At 39.8% G+C, this 16,753-nt stretch overlaps 1 protein-coding gene across 1 annotated transcript in view; it reads right to left on the reverse strand.

Annotated features, from left to right (window-relative positions):
* Positions 1–16,753, reverse strand: part of tenm2b (teneurin transmembrane protein 2b) — a 431,647-nt gene that overhangs the window by 166,223 nt on the left and 248,671 nt on the right. The gene's annotated exons all lie outside the window — the stretch shown is intronic.

Genomic DNA, 16,753 nt, shown 5'->3' on the forward strand with positions numbered 1-16,753 from the left:
GCTGTGCATCCACACATAATGGAAAACACACCCTGGAATGGGCGCCACTACTTTAGCAATACCTTAAGTCTACTTCACTGGAGCCGAGGATCGAACCCGGGTCCTTGGGACTCATGTTGGTCTGATAGGGTGAACAAAATACCTGCAATACACTTGTAGGTGCACAGAGCATCCCTGAAATGTATTCGTGTTTCAATAATTCATTCATTCACTATGTTCACGAATCTCTGTTTAGGTCAGGGTCGCTGTGGATCCACTGCCACCCATAAACACTGGACACATGATAGAAAATACACCCTGGAAAGGGTGTCACTACTTTAGCACTATACCTTAAGTCTACTTTAAAGAAGTGGATGAAACCAGAGGACCAAAAAGAAGATGACACAGACAGTTAGGATCGAACCCGGGTCATCGGGACCCATGTTGTTCTGATAGGGTGAACAAAATAACTGCAATACACTTGGTTACAAAACATCATATTAATTGTAGGTGCACAGAGCATCCCTGAAATGTATTCGTGTTTCGTGTTCACGAATCTCTGTTTAGGTCAGGGTCGCTGTGGATCCACTGCCACCCATAAACACTGGACACATGATAGAAAATACACCCTGGAAAGGGCGCCACTACTTTAGCACTACCTTAAGTCTACTTCACTGGAGCCAAAGATCGAACCCAGGACCTCGGGAGGTGAACAAAATACCTGCAATACACGTGGTTGCTGTGGAGCCACCCGTAAACACTGGAAGCATGATGAAAAATACACCCTGGAAAGGGCGTCACTACTTTAGCACTACCTTAAGTCTACTTTAAAGAAGTGGAAGAAACCAGAGGACCAAAAAGAAGATGACACAGACAGTTAGGATCGAACCCGGGTCATCGGGACCCATGTTGTTCTGATAGGGTGAACAAAACAACTGCAATACACTTGGTTAAAAAACATCATATTAATTGTAGGAGCACAGAGCATCCCTGAAATGTATTAGTTTTTCATTAATTAATTCGTTCATGCATCTTCACAAATCGCTGTACCATGGTCAGGGTCGCTGTGGATCCACAGCAACCTGTAAACACTGGACACATGATATAAAGGGCGTCACTACTTCAGCACTACCTTAAGTGTACTTCACTGGAGCAGAAGATCGAACCCAGGTTCAGTGAAGTCAGGTGCACTGGGGCCTATGGCGGGTGGGGGCCCTCCACGACATGAACTCACCCCCCCCCATTGCTGTACATTGCTTTACATTGCTTTTATATATGCTTATATATATATGAAATTAAACAAATATGTCAACTTATTACATGTGAATTTTTGAGAAAATCTGCCCAACTCAAAATATTAAGTTAACTGATGAGTCCACTTAACAAAAATTATTTTGTCCATAGAATCAATTACAGAACAAAGCAATGTTAGTTGGGAGAACAAAAGTTATCACAACTTCAAAAAATGAGTCCAGATGGTTGACTTAATATTTTAAGCCAAAGTTGTAAAGAACAATGTTTATGAAACAAGGTGAGCATTATTAAAACCCTTTATTAAACAGAATGGGGTAAAATACAATATGCAAACAACAATATGCAATTTCACAGCAAAATAGCTCTGCTAAATAACTTACTAAACAACCTACTACTAAAAATTATTTAGCTAGCACACTAACATACTGCTAGAAAACATCCAGCTTTACTCTCTCTCCAGCTGTTCTGGGCTTCCAAACATTGTTTTACACTTATCTCACATATTTCTCCAGCTAATATTTCTACAATAACAATAGCTTCATATTCACAGACCTTTATCCGCTGATGTAAGTGACTTACTTTACTCTATCCTACCGAGACAGGGAAACCCCGTAGCAAACACCACTGACCTGAAGTGCGCATGCGTTAACTAAATTAGTTAGTATTGTCGATCAGAAACGTGTAACAATTAACTTGATATTTTTTCAATTCTAGGTGTTACATTTATTTGTTCGAAATATACACTGCAGTTTGACAAAAATTACCTCATTCTTACAATATAATTATTTTATTTTCTTCTTTAAACAACACATGTATTTCCCGAGCTCCTCCAAAATCCCAACAAGCCAAAGTGTTCACCAATACAACAAATTGTCCAAAAAAAAATATATATATGTTGTCCCAAAAGTAAAAAATTCTGGAAAAACAGTCCTTAACAATGCATTGCCAAAAATACAAAAAATACACAAAAAAAACAGTTGGATCTCACCAGCGTATTCCACAAAGTGCTCCAAGCTTTAAATCCTCTCCACTCTGCTTGTTCCTTGTGCCATGGTGGTGTCCCAAAATAACAGTTGGAGGCTTTTGGGCCTTTATCCCCAGAATAACCCAAAACACACCAAACTTTCCTTTGTCCCACCTGTTTTTCCCGCCTTTTTCCCTCCTTATGTAGTCCTCCTCAGTAGCTCCGCCCCCAGCCTTCTTAAAGGAACAGGGATAATGGTTCACAAGAATTCATTATGGCCCTTTTGTTTTTTTCTTGCTTGACCAAATGGCAAAACTCCTATACTTTAAATGAATGAACACAGAAAAGTTTACCCTTGCAAGGAGTTATTTTTTTAATCTTTTCCTAGTTTTAATGTGCTAAAATAGACCTTTTTATTTATTTATTTATTTTTTTCAAAACAACACTTTTTATGTGGCAATGTCACAAACGTACAATTGTAAGTTACATGAACAAAGAGAAATTAGTTTGTAATAAGTTCGAGTGGAATTTGTTGAAATGATTTAATATGACATGTGATGACGTGATGACATGTGATACCTACTAACTTATTTTTAGTTCAAATTACATTCTTATTTTAGTTTAGAGAACTGTTTGAAAGTTGGCTTTTTTACAGTGTACCTGCAATATATTTGGTTAAAACATCATATTAATTCTAGGTGCACACAGCATCCCTAAAAGGTATTAAATTTTTTTAAATAATTAATTAATTCATTAATTTTTACGAAATTGCTGTATCCTGGTCAGGGTCGCCGTGGATCCACCGCCACCCGTAAACACTGGACGCATGATGGAAAATACACCATGGAAAGTACACCACTGCTTTAGCACTACCTTAAATCTACATTAAAAAAGGGGAAGAAACCAGAGGACCAAGAGGAAAACAACAGGAACATGAGGAGAACAGGACTAACTCTTCTCGATTGGAGTCGAGGATTACACCTATGTCCTTGGAACCCATGTTGCTTTGATAGGGTGAACAACACAACTGCAATACACTAGATTACAATCACCATATGAACAGCCTCCAATCTAGTGGTATGGATTCCACCAGGTGTTGGAAGAATTCCTTTGAGATTCTGGTCCATTCACATGACTACACCACAGATTTGGACAAATGCTTCCCAGTTATGGACAAATCTTCCCTTCACATCCCAAGGGTGATCCACTGGATTTGGATCTAGTGACTGTGAAGGCTATTTAGGTACACCGAATCCATAGAGATGTTCTTGAGAACCAGTTTGAGATGACTTGTGGTCATAAAGAGATGTACATGGTCAATAACAATGCTTAGATAAACTGGGATGTTCAAACAATGTTCCAATGGTTTTGGATTGGTTTTAGTGAGCCAAACATTTCCCAAGAGAATATTCCCAAAATCATTACACCACCCCACTATCACAGATGATGGGGTTTGGCTAAGAGATTCATCATTTTTAGATCAGTTTTTGTGACCATGTCCAGTTTTGGTGAGCCTGTGTTCTCTGTAGCCTAGATTAATAATTTTGGGAGGAAACTTGAAACTTGTGGTCTTTCCTTGTTGCTGTCCAGTCCATCTTCCTTAGGGTTTGACAATACGTCCATTCTGGGAGGCTTTTCTTGTAAGCCTTCCAGAATGAACAGTTAGCATAGCCTCTGTGTCAGGTCAAACCTTTCTGTCAACTGTTAAATCAAGAGACTGTTTGGTACGTCCAGTCTAATGAAATGCTCTTGCAGCTTGGACCACCCTTGCATTGGCCAAGGGACTCACGCAACCCCTGAAACATGCAAACAGTCACCAGCTGAGTTTTCAGACAGCTGTACCGCTCACAAAGAGACATGCCTTGAACTCTGCAAATACCCCCCACTAGTGCAGGCGGTGGGAGGCTAGCGGATAAGAACGCTGTTTCACCCAAGCACCCCCAGCAGTTTTTGACATTTTATGCCACAGTTAAAGTCACTCAGATCCAATTTCCCAACATTCTGATGTATTTGATGGCAAAACACTCACACTGTGGATTCAATTAAATGAATAGAACTCTGTGCACTCTGTATTAATCATCCAAACATGTGGTGTAACCAGGCTGTCAATGTATAATATACACTGATCAGCCATAACATTAAAACCACCTCCTTGTTTCTACACTTACTGTCCATTTTATCAGCTCCACTTACCATATAGAAGCACTTTGTAGCTCTACAATTACTGACTGTAGTCCATCTGTTTCTCTGCATGCTTTGGTAGCCCCCTTTCATGCTGTTCCTCAATGGTCGGGACTCTCCTAGGACCACCACAGAGCAGGTATTATTTAGGTGGTGGATCATTCTCAGCACTGCAGTGACACTGACATGGTGGTGGTGTGTTAGTGTGTGTTGTGCTGGTATGAGTGGATCAGACAGCAGCGCTGCTGGAGTTTTTAAATACCGTATCCACTCACTGTCCACTCTATTAGACACTCCTACTTAGTTGGTCCATCTTGTAGATGTAAGTCTGAGACGATCACTCATCTATTGCTGCTGTTTGAATTGGACATCTTCTAGACCTTCATCCGTGGTCACAGGACGCTGCCCACTATTCTCAGTCCAGCAGAGACAGTGGGGTGTTTAAAAACTCCATCGGCGCTGCTGTGTTTTATCCACTCATACCAGCACAACACACACTAACACACCACCACCATGTCAGTGTCACTGCAGTGCTGAGAATGATCCACCACCCAAATAATACCTGCTCTATATTGGTCCTGTGGGGGTCCTGACCATTGAAGAATAGGGTGAAAGGGGGCTAACAAAGCAAGCAGAGAAACAGATGGACTACAGTCAGTAATTGTAGAACTACAAAATGCTTTTATATGGTAAGTGGAGCTGATAAAATGGACAGTGAGTGTAGAAACAAGGAGGTGGTTTTAATGTTATGGCTGATTGGTGTACATTGTGGGCTTCAAATGATCCAGGGGTCAATACCTTCTGCTTTTGAAATGGGATGAACAACAAGCTCATGGTCAGGTGTCCAAATGTTTTTGGCCATATAGTAAATCTCTTACTTTGGAACCTCCTCATTACTTCAACAATAGGTCTGACATATTTTTAAAAACACAGTAAATATATTTTGTCAGTTTACCAATACAGCGACCAAAATGCCAGTTTGTAGCGATGCTGTCAGATGGTGCAACTTTTCCATGGCAGGCACGATGGCACACCTTTTCTTCCTCACAAAAGAGAAGAAGTGCACTCATTAGGGTCTAATTCAGAGACAAACTGTCTCACCTCACATACTGTCACGTTCTTGGCCCGGGGATCTATTCGCTGCGTGGCTGTGTCTTGGCTCGTCTGCTTCCAGGAGCCTCGCTATTGTGCTGCGAGATGCTACAAAGCAGGCTGCTCTTCCTACGCGTGGGCATCCGTCCTCATTACCCCTGTGTGGCACGCCCGCTCTGTGCCAACGCTAAAAAAGAGCCCCTCTGCCTAGAGACTCTGACAAATGCCGAGATAGCAACAATGGAGTGAGAGGAGGGTGGCGGGGATGGAGTGTGAACATGTGAGCGTACGAGACCCAGCCCGAAAGAGAAAGGCCACAACTCACTGCTTTGTTGTTGCCATCACCACAAAAGCTCTCCAAAACCGTGTAGGAAAATGAGTGTACTCGAATAGCTCGCGGGGCGTCTGTTCTCGGCACAAATGCCACGACGGGATTCAGACTCCGGGGAGTGAATGCTGAGATATATATCCATGTGTAGTTCTGGAAGCTGGCCCATACCATCAATCTCTAACACAGACTCTCAGAATAAAGAATGCAAAATAAAAAGCTAAAGAATGGCATGAATTTATCACTGGCTTCTGTGTTGCGCTCAACATCTCTGTTTCACGCTGCTAAATACACTCTTGTATATAGACATATGCACACATGGCTAGATTACAAAGGACTTTGTACTTACTGCATTCTATAAGAAAACATTGTGGTACACAATATGACCAAAAATATGTGGACATCCCACCTAAATACTGAGGTCAAGAGTCTACAGTCAAGACTGTGCAAGGTCCAAAAAGACATAGTTTGAGGATTTGTTGAGAAAAATGGTATTGAGGTAGTGGTATCTTATTGGTTATGGTACAGGATTAGTAATCAGAAGGTTGCCAGTTCAAGTCCCACTTCCAAGTTGCCACTGTTGTGGCACTAAGCAAGCCTCAATTGCTCAAATTATATTCAATCATAACTGTCAAACAAACTGTCTGCTAAATGCCACAAATGTAACCCCAGTGGATTGCACAGAGCCCCAATCTCAACCCTAATAAACATCTTTGGGATGAACTGGAACACTGATTCCAATTCCTTCTGATTCTAAGGCCTTCTTGTCCAATACTATCTACAGAATACAATCCATCACTAGTGACGTAAATTCCATAGACACACACCAGACTCTTGTAGAGTCTGTCCTACCATTTTGGAATGGAATGTTAGGTAAAATATCAAGGTGTCCATAAACTTTTGGTAACTTCTCCTTCTCCTTTGACCTCTGTGTTACATTTACAATTTTGGCATTTAGCAGACGCTTTTATCCAAAGCAACTTACAGTGCTGAGACAGTATACAATCTAAGCAATTGAAGGTTAAGGGCCTTGCTCAAGGGCTCAACAGTAGCAACCTGACAGTGGTGGGGTGAACCAGCAACCTTTGGATTACTAGGCCAGTACTTTAACCACTAGGCTACAGCTGCCAACTAGTATTTTGGATAAAACTGTCTTCTAAATGCCGCAAATGTAAATGTAACCCTAGTTGATTGCACATAGCCCCGACCTCAACCCTAATAAACATCTTTGGGATGAACTGGAACACCAATTCTAAGGCCTTCTAATCCAACACTAGTGCCTGACTTACTCGTTTGACTGAATGGACGTAAATTCCATAGACACACACCAAACTCTTGTAGAGTCTGTCCTACCATTTTGGAATGGAATGTTAGGTAAAATATCAAGGTGTCCATAAACTTTTGGTAACTTGTCCTTCTCCTCTGACCTCTGTGTTACAGCAGCGGTGCTCATTTCAGTAACAGTTAACCTCCCTCTCTGAATGTTAAACAACCCCAAGACCCCTAACCATGAACTTGGTTCTGCTTGTAAATAATTCTCTTTGGTCCCTGTGCTCATTACAATTCCACTAAGCTTGGACATAGGCTCACATTCTCACATATACCTGTTATGTCCATCTATTTACACTCCATGCTTCATACAATAAACAGGAAGCTTTGTCTGTGTGTGATGAGTTTCTTCCGGTGTTCACTCAGGTTTTGCAGGGCTCATTCTCTCAAACTCATTGCAGAAAACGACACTGGAGTAGAGGATCTGAACACCAAGTTTTTTTTAAGATCTCTTGCAGTTGTAGCCTAGAGGTTAAGGTACTGGACTAGTAATCAGAAGGTTGGTGGTTTAAACCCTACCACTGCCAGCTTGTTACTGTTGGGCCCTTAAGAAAGGTCCTTTACCCTCAATTGCTTAGACTGTATGCTGTAAATCGCTTTGGATAAATGTGCCTGCTAAATGCTGAAAATGTAAATGTAAACACATGTCCAACAAACTCATGGTTGGGTGTCCACTTACTTTTGGCCTACTGTATATGCAATAAAAGTGTACAAGCCTAAATGTACAACAGGGAGCCTGTCAAGACTCAAACTGGCTTTCTTTTCCTTATACACGCAGTATGTACAGGAGGTGGAAAAAGACAGGAATCCGTAGATAAGAGGACAGTTACCAGCTGTAATAGAAGTCGCGCTACACCTACACTACACCTGACATCTGTTTGATGCGTGATCCATTCAGATATCGTCTGTGTGCCGTCCAGACCTCTTAAGTTGCCAGATGTTTCCTGAGTAAAGGTCTCATGCACATGTTTATTCAATGTGATCCAGGTCATCCCTTTAAAAGAAGCACTTTCTGATTAAAAAGAGCTTTGAATAAGTAATTGTCCCCTGTCTAACTGACTTTGATTTGAAATGTTATTGCATGTTTGTCACACTGAAGGTTAGATACAGAAGAGCAGGAGAATGATCTAAAATACAGAAGCAAATTCGCCTGAAAGCCCTGACTTGATCAGTACAAATTTCCAATTTTGTGGTAACTGTTTAAGTCCTAACAGTAATGTAACCGGTTAAAATATGATTGCTGGATAACTTTAACTTTAAAAGTATTTATTTAAAAAAAAAAAAAAACATTTTTTTTTATTAAGAAAACCTTTGTTCTAACAGGGTATCAGCTGATTGGTATCATAGGGTGTGTTCGAAAACCTAGTGCGCTCTCTACATAGACAGCATTTTACGTCATCCTACGCTTGCTCCAGAGAAATATGCTGTTTGAAATCCTAGATGCCTTAACATGCTTACTAGTAAGGTATCTTAAAATTAAACGGCATTTTGACTCAAGAACGAGTGACCAGCTGATGCTGCCTTAGCGATGGAGGCAATCCCAGCATTCAGTGGGCCACAGCTGTGACCAAGACAGCAAGTCTTTGTGATGTATCAAGAGCCACGGTATCCAGGGTAATGTCAGCATACCACCAAGAAGGACAAACCACATCCAACAGGATTAACTGTGGACGCAAGAGGAAGCTGTCTGAAAGGGATGTTCGGGTGCTAACCCGGATTGTATCCAAAAAACATAAAACCACGGCTGCCCAAATCACGGCAGAATTAAATGTGCACCTCAACTCTCCTGTTTCCACCAGAACTGTCCGTCAGGAGCTCCACAGGGTCAATATACACGGCCGGGCTGCTATAGCCAAACCTTTGGTCACTCGTGCCAATGCCAAACGTCGGTTTCAATGGTGCAAGGAGCGCAAATCTTGGGCTGTGGACAATGTGAAACATGTATTGTTCTCTGATGAGTCCACCTTTACTGTTTTCCCCACATCCGGGAGAGTTACGGTGTGGAGAAGCCCCAAAGAAGCGTACCACCCAGACTGTTGCATGCCCAGAGTGAAGCATGGGGGTGGATCAGTGATGGTTTGGGCTGCCATATCATGGCATTCCCTTGGCCCAATACTTGTGCTAGATGGGCGCGTCACTGCCAAGGACTACCGAACCATTCTGGAGGACCATGTGCATCCAATGGTTCAAACATTGTATCCTGAAGGCGGTGCCGTGTATCAGGATGACAATGCACCAATACACACAGCAAGACTGGTGAAAGATTGGTTTGATGAACATGAAAGTGAAGTTGAACATCTCCCATGGCCTGCACAGTCACCAGATCTAAATATTATTGAGCCACTTTGGGGTGTTTTGGAGAAGCGAGTCAGGAAACGTTTTCCTCCACCAGCATCACGTAGTGACCTGGCCACTATCCTGCAAGAAGAATGGCTTAAAATCCCTCTGACCACTGTGCAGGACTTGTATATGTCATTTCCAAGACGAATTGACGCTGTATTGGCCGCAAAAGGAGGCCCTACACCATACTAATAAATTATTGTGGTCTAAAACCAGGTGTTTCAGTTATTTTGTCCAACCCCTGTATGTTAGTTAGTTTGTGAAAACTTATGCAATCGCTATCTAAATAGCGCAATCGAATAACATGCCTTATCAGTCGCTGACTTATTAGAATCCTCTCTACTGAGGCAGCTGCCTATGTAGGCAGTAAGACAACAAGGCAGCTCACTAGGTTTTCAAACACACCCATAGACTGTTGTCTACTTAAACTAGGGTAGGGAAATATTTACTGTGGAAGAATTTCTGTAAGGTGCTTTGGATAAGAGCGTCTGCTAAATGTATAAGAAAAATTATTATTAATTTATTAGGATTTTAATGTCCTGTTTTACACTTTGGTTACATTCATGACAGAAATGGAAGTTACTCATTACACAAGATTCATCAGTTCAAGTCTTTAATGTCAAACAGTCATGGACAATTTAGTGTTTTCAATTCACCAGAGGTGGAAAGTAACAAATTACATTTACTCGTGTTACTGTAATTGAGTAGTTTTTTTTGTGTAATAAGTTTGAAAAAGTTTTATGGGATGGTCTGTACTAAAATGACATTACACATCCCTAAATGTTTTAAATGTTGTATCAACATGTTTTTTTCTAATTATAATTTAATTAAAAACAACTATTGTGAGATTTATCCACTTGTCCTGTTTGCATTAAACAGCAGAGACCCCCCCTGCTGTTAAAAAAGTAACTAAGTAACGTTTACTCTGAGTACATTTTAAATGAGTTACTTTTTACTTTAGTAGATTTTTAGACTAGTAATTTTACTCATACTTAAGTAAAAATTCATTAAAGTAATAGTACTTTTACTTGAGTACAATATTTTAGTACTCTTTCCACCTCTGCAATTCACCTTACTTGCATGTCTTTGGATTGTGTGAGGAAACAGGGTTTCAGCAGATTTGTATAATTGGACTGTTGTTTACTTAAACTAGAGTAGGGAAATATTTACTGTGGAAGACCTTTTGTAAGGCGTTTTGGATAAAAGCATCTGTTAAATGCCAAAAATATATATATAAGAAAAAATATGTTCTACAATTTATGTAACATGATCTAAAAACATATAGCCTGACAAATATGCAACAACAAAGGCAAACAAGGTGCCACATCATAAAAAAAAAACATTATCAACACCCACAATTAATAAGATTCATCTTCTAATACCCCCCATATCCCCCTGAAACACCCCACACACTTAATACTGTATAACGATGAATAGTCTGTTAAACACTGAATCGTTTATACGCAGCTCTGTTATCTACAGCATTATAATACACACCAACAAACATGACCTTCACTTAGAAACAGTGAAACTAATGTTCCACACACACCCGCACCCTCACTGAGTAACCACATGGAAACCGGCAGTAGATCAGTTTAAAATGGCATCATCTATTCCTGATGGATGAATTCCTGGACGACCTTATCTATCACTCTAATCCATTCTTTACGCCCGTGTGTATTTTATCTTCCCGCTAATGACGAGCAAAAGCCTCAGGTTCTACAGCGGCATACCTTCATAATGAAGCAATTCGCCTGCTCGCCTTCATATCTCATCCGAACAGACTAGACCTTAAATCGTTTAACACGCATTAATTCAGCAGAAGAACAAAAAAGGCTGTCATGCTCAGGGAAGGTCCCGGTGCCACTTTCAGCGGGCTGAATCTAAATGCCAATCAAGCAAGAATCTGACCTTTGCACAGAGAGCTAGTGAAAGAGGGTGCATTCTCATACGCATCAGAATCCATCAAATAGATACAAATAGCCTGGCTTCTTACTATTGTTCCATAATACGTTACTGACGTGTGCAAAGTAGGTCAAATATTGGCAGCTTATACTCACTAGACCGGAAGTACCAAGTCGAATTCTGGGTTCAAAAAATAAATAAATAAAGAAGTTTACATGTCATGTATAAAACTACTGCATAAGCCTGAACGCAAAACTTACATGACATCTACATAAAAAGATGCATATTGTGCATCTTTTCCTAACACTTATACGCAAATAAGATTATCATGCAAAAATGTGCACAAAAATAGTGATGTATCAAGTTTATTACATATTCTGTGCAATGCATTAATTAATGAGAATTAAAACCCAATCTCCTTTGCCGCCACCGATTACGTGTATGGACTGCTCCTCACACGGGGCACCATAAACGTAACGCCTATGCACTCTTGTGACCCATTAAAATGATTGCCTGCTCATAGTAGATGGTTGAACTACCAAAACTTTTAGATTATACATATCCACAGGATGGTTCGAATGAAGAAAACCCCATCAGAAGAGGTTATATATAAATATATAGCACCAAAAGAGGTATCTATCTATATTTATATCTGCTATGAGTCTGTCTGTCTATCTTTATGTTCCAAATATCACAAGGCTTAGACAGCTACATTAGCATTAATACACTGCTCACAAAAATTAAGGGGTTTTTCAAAATGCCCTGGAGCAAGAGTGGCAGAGGATCCCACAAGAACTGCTGGACAATCTGATCCTGTCCATGCCCCATCGCTGTCAGTGTGTTTTGGCAGTCTTGGGTGACCATACACCCTACTGAACAGTCAATGTGTGGCACTCTCATCCAGTTTGACATGCTTCTGTTCACCTCACCAATATGTCACTTGCTACTCAATCACGATAATTGAGTTTTCATCTCATTTGCATAATCGAACAACTTTCTTTGACTTGTCATTTGCTTTTCTGATGTTCTTGTTTAATAAAAAAAAAAAAAATCAAATGCTTCTTTTTTTATCACTTCATATTCATTTTGAAATATTTTGAAATTTGAAAAAATTTGAAATAATTTGAAACATTTTTGTGAGCAGTGTAATTTTAGTTTAAGCAGTAAACCCAAATTAAGTATTTATACATGCAAATTATGTTAGTGAACTCACAGAGTAGAGGTTGATTTACTTAATACAGCAATAGCATGACAGCAGTGGGTCTTAGATATTGTCTTAAAAAAAAGTTTGCCTGACTTCATGAGAAGAAAGCTGTCCTTGAGAAAGTCATGGAGCTTATGTAACGCAGTGTGGGATGAATCAGTATATTACAGCCTGACTCGACTCGCTGAGTAGAACCAGAATGTTTTATTAACCAGTCTAATGAGCCTCTCAGGTGTTCAAAGCTGAGCTGAATGATTACGAATCAAGCACCTTCAAGCTAACCACTATATAATCTTCCTAATAAGCATGTCGGTCACAATCAGGAATTCATCATAGGCCTGAGTTGAGTGACATTCATTTCAAAAAGGTCAGAGTTAATTTACTTCAGTCTAGTGTGTGTATATGTTGTGCAACAGTTGATTGTCAGCTTAGGGTTTTAATGCAATAATATTAACAATATATAAATACTGTGAATAAATATCGGCTATAAACAGGTTTAACAGCGAGAGATGTCTGGAGTAAACTCTGATTGAAGTTTTTTGGGGTTTGTAAGTAAATGCAACCTGAAATCAGAAAAAGTTGGGACATTATGGAAAATGCAAATAGTAATAATAAACAAAATGCAGTGTTGACTACATTGACTTATTTTTATTTTATTGTTTTGTCTGGTTAACTTTATTCCATTTGTTAATATACATTTTTTCCTGCATTTCAGGCCTGCAAGACATTCCAAAAAAGTCAGGACGGTAAAGCAGCATAATAAAACACACTGCGTTTTTTTCTCTTTTTATTTAATTTTTCATACTGTCCCAACTTTTCCTGATATAGGGTTGTAGATCCACTGTTACTCTGAAAAAGTCATTTTCTTGTGTTTACTGACTTCTGGGGATTAAGTAAGGATTTTGTTTAGCTTGCCTCTACCCCCAGTTTCATAAGAATAAGTTTACATCCCCACTATGTACTATGTATCCAAAATGAACATACATCTTGTTTATCCTACGTATGAGTTACATGGGACACATTTAAAAAAGCTCACTTACTTAACCGCTTATCCAATTAGGGTCGCGGGGGTGCTGGAGCCTATCACAGCTTTTCAATGGGCGCAAGGCACACAGTAACGGGGCACCAGTCTATTGCAGGGCAGACACACACACACACACACACACACACACACACACTTATTCACCTATAGGGCAATTCAGTGTCTCCAATTAACCTGACTGCATGTTTTAGGACTGTGGGAGGAAACCGGAGCTCCCGTAGGAAAGCCACACAGACATGGGGAGAACATGCAAACTCCGCACAGAAAAGACCCGGACTGCCCTGTCTGGGGATCAAACCCAGGACCTCCTTGCTGTGAGGCGACAGTGCTACCCACCGAGCCACTGTGCTGCCCTTTAAAAAAAAAGCTCTGTAATGTAATTATATTGTTGTTCTATTACAGTATTAGTATGGCTAGCAAATTTGCAACCTGGTTCAAATAAATGTCCCTGCAGAGCTACAACTGAGTCAATAATTTACAATTTAAAAGTTAGCTAATCAATAATCACTAGGAAGGAATCACAAGGTATTAGAGGACTGTGTCACAAAGTTAAACACAGTTATACCTTTTTATAAAACTTTTAAAAAAGTTAAAAGATAAAAGATTTTATCCTCTTGGCAAATTTGCTTCAATTACCTAAATGGAACAGCGGTCCATTTAACAATTTTAAATTTACTCTAGGTCTTACAAGCACCCTGACCAGTTCTTAGAAACCAATTTTAGCTATTTTGGCTTCTTGTTAAAACACCAATTTTATTTCCTTGTCCTCTAATATTAAATTATTTCCGATCTCCCTGTTCACTGCTACATGGACATTATTGTTAAAGAGCTATTGTACTGTGTTTGATCTGACCCCTGTTCTGGTTTATCTAAAGGCTTAATGATACACTCACAGTTTGGTGCTTTTTCTTTAGCAGAACTATTTACAGTGGGTTCTAGGAAAAAAGATGAGTGCGGTGCTGTACATTGCTTATTGTTCACTGTGAAGCGTTTAGGTTAGCCTTCAGCTTTTTTGAGCGAATTCTGGTTTCTTTGATCATCATTATTCAACTCACATTATGGGGACGATTTATGGTTCTATGAAGTTTTAACTTGCAGATCATTAAATCATTAAAACAATAATGTTTAGGGTGTTTGCTATGCTTCTCTGCAAGAGTTATTTAATCATTATGTCTATGAGGACTGTTGGAAGATTACAGCTCCCTTATAACTAAACCTATATACACCGATCAACCACAAAACTAAAACCACCTTCTTGTTTCTGCACTGTCCATTTTATAAGCTCCACTTACCATATAGCAGCACTTTGTAGTTCTACAATTACTGACTGTAGTCCATCTGTTTCTCTACATACTTTTTAAGTCCTGCTTTCACCCTGTTCTTCAATGGTCAGGAATTTCCCAGCACCACCACAGAGCAGGTATTATTTAGGTGGTGGATCATTCTCAGCACTGCAGTGACACTGACATGGTGGTGGTGTGTTAGTGTGTGTTGTGCTGGTATGAGTGGATCAGACACAGCAGCACTGCTGGAGTTTTTAAATACCGTATCCACTCACTGTCCACTCTATTAGACACTCCTACCTAGTTGGTCCACCTTGTAGATGCAAAGTCAGAGACGGTCGATCATCTATTGCTGCTGTTTGAGTTGGTCATCTTCTAGACCTTCATCAGTGGTCCAGAGTCCAGCAGTGACAGTGAGGTGTATAAGAACTCCATCAGAACTGCTGTGTCTGATCCACTCCTACCAGCACAACACACACTAACACACCACCACCATGTCAGTGTCACTGCAGTGCTGGGAATGATCCACCACCCAAATAATACCTACTCTGTAGTGGTCCTGGGAAAGTCCTGACCATTGAAGAACAGGGTGAAAGCAGGCTAAAAAGTATGTAAGAAATTGATGGACTACAGTCAGTAATTGTAGAACTACAAAGTGCTTCTATATGGTAAGTGGAGCTGATAAAATGGTGTATACTGTATGTTCAAAAGACATTTGGTGTGTATTTTTAAGCAGATTTATGCAGTGAAAGTGCTAAAAGTAATAAATAACCAAAACAAAATTAAATAAATACTTGTTTCCCCTCACTGCACTATATGTATGATGCATTTTTAAACTTCTATCTTTATAAAGTTAACAAAAGTATTATTAAGCATCAGAATTTGTAATATTGATGATCAACTATTCAATAAAAAGAACTGTTACCTAAACACATTTAGAAAAATCTTAAAATCATATTTTCATCTTACCTACACATTCAAATAGTTTCTTTTTCTTTGACTCCAGCAGTTGAAACATCTATTTAATTGAAGTTTGCAGTGTTAAAGCAGCATTATTTAAAATTGCCCATGCTGGCATGTATGCTTTAATAAGAAGATCCACAAATAGATGAAGGATGAGTTAAGCTGTTCCTTCCTTTACTGCCTGCAATCAATCTCTGTCTGCCGTGTGTCTTTACATCGAGCTCCAAATCTCTGTTCTTTCAATACTGTGTACACCGAGAGCCTGAGTGTCTGCTTCAGCAGTCTTTCCTAATTACACCTCTATTCACCCTCACCTGCCGTCTTTAACACCGCACTGTCCACACTTTCAAACACACTCGAAATCACATCACGCTTGCCGTATTTAATCCTGCTACAGACAGAAACGATGCCGATCAAGGGTTTGTTCATGCCAGGTTGCTGCTTTTTGTTTACCTCAGCATAGATAGCAGACAGGCTAGCTAACTGCTAATGAACTAGCTCACACTGGTCACAAACAGAAACAGAATTTTAGCATTAGATTCCTACAGTAACATTGATATATTGTGATATATAAGTAATTAATTCAAAAAACTAGATTACTATACAGGCCATTATTTAGCTAGCTACCTAGCTGCTAATAAAGTAAAAAATATGAACGGACGAAACGAAAACATGGCGGTCTAAATTGCTAAATGGCCAATCTCAATATCCTGTGTAGGGCTGAAACGATTCCTCGAGAAACTCGAGTAATTCGCTCACTAAAAATCATCGATGCAATCGTATCGTATCGTTTAATCCATACAAGCATGGGTGGCTCGTTCCTTAGGGCGATCGGGCCTTTTTTCTATTGCATTCAACCAGTGTTAAACTAGCTGTGACTGTTCTGGAC

The sequence above is a fragment of the Trichomycterus rosablanca genome, chromosome 16 (assembly GCF_030014385.1).
Source record: "Trichomycterus rosablanca isolate fTriRos1 chromosome 16, fTriRos1.hap1, whole genome shotgun sequence".
Taxonomy (NCBI): Eukaryota; Metazoa; Chordata; class Actinopteri; order Siluriformes; family Trichomycteridae; genus Trichomycterus; species Trichomycterus rosablanca.